We start from the raw sequence: 3,870 nt of genomic DNA, 5'->3' as shown, positions 1-3,870 counted from the left end.
TCAGGTTATCCAGGCCTACAATGTGTGTAAAGGGATTTCAGACATAGAAACAACAGAGGGCCAAGACATAAATATAATTTTTAGTTTAAGGAATCCGAAGTTTAGTGTGACTACTTGGGGTGACTTCGGAGAGGATGGGATCATGATGTCAGAAGCTGAAATTGGTAGCAGTTGAAGGATTCTAAGCCAGGAAGGAATCATTTTCTATTTTAGGATGGATTTGAGAAAGTTAAGACCAAGAGGCGCTTAACAGACCCCTGAAATAGAAAAGATATATGAGGGCATTGGTTATAAGGATAGTGAAGAGACAAGTTCAGAAATATGTAGGACATTAAGTCTGCAAGATGAAGTTGGGATGAAATAAAAAAGAATCACAAAAATCTCGTTTGGGGCTTGCTGAGGTTGTGCCAACAAATAAGGTAGGGCATACAAGCTGGTAGCTAGATTGTTAACATGAGTAACTGCTTGCAACAACTTGATTATTCGAAGTTACAGTGCATTGATAACTATGGTACAGTGTGATCTGATGCTGCAAGATTACCAATGTTACCAAATGACAAAGACATCAGGGGTGAATTTAAACTTTCAATGATTGACCAAGGAGTTGTACATTTCATTTTGTAACAAGGGCATAAGATAAAAACCCCCAAAAGATATTAACAAGAATTTATATTCCAAGTTCAGGTCATTGTCTGAAATTATAGTTCTGGTGGTTGGCAGCATAGTAACCATTACAGGAGATCGGAAATGATGACACGAGCTCAGACACAGTGGCTCACACCTGTAATCCCAGTGGTTTGGGAGGCCAAGGCCAGAGGATTGCTTGAGCCCAGGAGTTCGAGACCAGCCTGAGCAACATGGTGAGACCCCATCTCTACAAAAAATAAAAAATAGCCAGGTATGGTAGGTGTGTACCTGTAGCCCCAGCTACTTAGGAGGCTGAAGCAAGAGAATGGCTAGAGCCTGGGAGATGGAGGCTGCAGTGACCCATGACCACAGCACTGTTCTCCAGCCTAGGCAGCAGAGCAAGACCCTGTCTCAAAAAAAAAAAAAAAAAAAAAACATGATGACATGAGTTTTCCTTTGCAAGCGCCCTGGGAGTCCTTTTACGACTTACTGTCACGTTCATGACAAATATTCTTTCTAGATTTTGAATAGGAAAAAAGATTTCTAATGAGAGGGAGAATATCTTCCCCATTCAACTCCCAGATGGCAAAAGACTCAGATACAACTCACATGTGCCTACCAGGAGGAGGAAAAGGAAATACGCTGTCCAGGAGCAACTCCTTAGTGGGTACCTGCCAGAAGTGGTCTCCAAACAAGGCAAGAATCGGTGTATTCCTCACACAATTCAATCCAAGCCATTCCTTACGTACACACTGAGGTTTGCTTTTGGGTAAATGAAAATAACTTGAGTTTCACCACAAGAAAGCTATATGGTAAGTAAATGTTGGAAAATCTTAACAGCAGGTGACATTAAGCTATAGGGTTGCATTTTCAAGGGAACCAATGTCTTAGCCGGTGGCAAGCAACTCCTGACTGGATAAACAGCTCTCAGATGTCAATGATAGGCTCACTGCACAAGGAGAAAGCTGAGACGCGGAGAGATTTAAGTATGGCCCAAGAGCATATAGCTGGTAAGTGGTGGCTGGACTGCAATCCCAAGTCGACAGTATTAGACTGAAACACAAACGCTGCAGAGTCCTTTATCCCTTGGCCATGTTTCACGAAAGAGGAAAATGGGACCTGAAAAGTAGGAGACTTACACAAGATTGCACAGCTAGTGCATCAGAGAGCTGACATTTGAAAACCCACATAAGTATATGTGTAATCTCATTTACCACAGGCAAGTCTTAGATTGTGTTGTTCCCATTTTAAGAATGAGGAAACTAGGCCGGTTGTAGTGGCTCTCATCTGTACTATCGGCACGTTGGAAGACCAAGGCAGGAGGATCGCTTGAGCCCGGGAGTTCAAGGCTGGTCTTGAAGGTAGTGAGACCCTCTCTCCACAAAAAATGAAAAAATTACCCCATGCATGGTGTTGGGTGCCTGTAGTTCGAGCTATTGGGGAGACTGAGGCAGGAGATCACTTGGGCCCAGGAGTTCAAGGCTGTCACGAGCTATGGTGGTAGCACTGCACTCCAGCCTGGCAACAGAGCAAGACCCTGTCTCAAAAAAGAATGAGGAACTAAGGCTAATAAAGTTTAAGAATTTGCTTAAGCATGGAAAGCTTTTTTTTTTTTTTTAATCTGTCTGCGAATGACAGGAAAATAAAATTTAGTAAGGCCTTCCAAGTCACCACTTAGGAAGCCCAACAGCATTAAATGTGAATGCATATCTAGAAAATGGTGACCAAACTAGTCTGATTCCAACAATTCACATAAGAGAGTGGTCAAAATGGAATGAATTCGTAGATTAGAGTGCATTTCAAAAGACTCTAAAAAATGATATAAGGAAATCTGTGGGCAATGGAGATCATGCAAAACAACTCAGATACATAATCCAAAGCCTTATATTAGTTTTAATGCAAATTTACGTTAACTGAATTTAGGTTCATTCAGGAGGCTATCCTGATGTTGATGCACACACAACATGAGCATACCTCTAAGGGGCAGGAAGTAGATGATGTTGGACCTCCAGAACACTATACCACAAACTGGATCAGCACCTAGAGGTGAAATTAAATGCGCACAAAAGCCTGGATCACTTCATTCATTCAACAAAATATGTGTTGAAAGTCTTCCCTGGCTCCTGGGCTTTTTTTCAGTTTTTTCCTCTTTAGAGACAGTATGTCATTCTGTCACACAGGCGGGAGTGCAGTGCTGCAGTCATAGCTCACTGCAGCCTCAAAGTCCTGAGCTCAAGCAATCCTCCTGCTAAGTGCTTGAGACTACAGATGTGCACCACCATGCCTGGCTAATTTTTTTTTAATTTTTTGTAGAGATGAGGGTCTTGCTCTGTTGCCCAGGCTGGTCTCAAACTCCTGGCCTCAAGTGATCCTCCCACCTTCATCTTCCTGGACTTCTGTTAGATAAATTCCCTAGGAAGAGGAGAGTTAACACTTTGATAGATTGTATTTATTTATTTATTTTTTATTTTTTTTTTTTTTTAAAGACAGGGTCTCACTGCATTGCTTGGCCTCAAATGACCCTCCTGTCTTGGCCTCCCAAAGTGCTGGCATTACAGGCGTGAGCCACCACACCCAGACTTTGATCAATTTTTTGAGGACTTTCAAAGTAAAAATGAAGAAGGTATCTGATCTTTTGATAAGCCCTTAGTCACTAGTAGATATTATATTGCATTTAATCCCTGAGGCCCTTCCTCCACCTACTAGTGGTGTCATCTTTCCCACAGGACCTTTTCTTCCCTTTAAATCTAACCCAACCAGCTGTCCCCTTAATGCTACTTGTCCCTGCCTTCCTCAGCAAATTGTTTCCACATTTATCTCTTCCCTCTCCAACTTCGGCCTCTCCCTTGCCATTGGCTTCTGTCCTATTTGTTCCCAGCTTGCAGGCGCTGGCCCATGTCTGTCTCCAAGTCTTACTCGTTCTTACTTTGAAACATTTCTCACAGCACTAAAGAAAACACAGTGTGGTTGGACAAGACCTTGGGAACATGGGAGCTGGGATCAGAATGTGTTTGTGTTTGGATGTCGGAGTTGGGCAACCTCTTGGCTCAGATATTTTTCTGTTTTTTCTTTAATCATCTTTAAAATGAGCATGACAGCTAATAACATTATGTTTGTATGCTGGACTTTGTCCTAAACCATTTCCATGCATTATTTAAGGATCATGAGACAGCTAGATGTGTTCGTGAACATTTCCAGAGAACATGCCTGTGAAGCTCTCTGAACAATGCCCAGCTCTCAGCA

Source organism: Macaca mulatta, chromosome 3, assembly GCF_049350105.2.
Source record: "Macaca mulatta isolate MMU2019108-1 chromosome 3, T2T-MMU8v2.0, whole genome shotgun sequence".
Taxonomy (NCBI): Eukaryota; Metazoa; Chordata; class Mammalia; order Primates; family Cercopithecidae; genus Macaca; species Macaca mulatta.
This window is presented reverse-complemented; position numbering follows the sequence as displayed.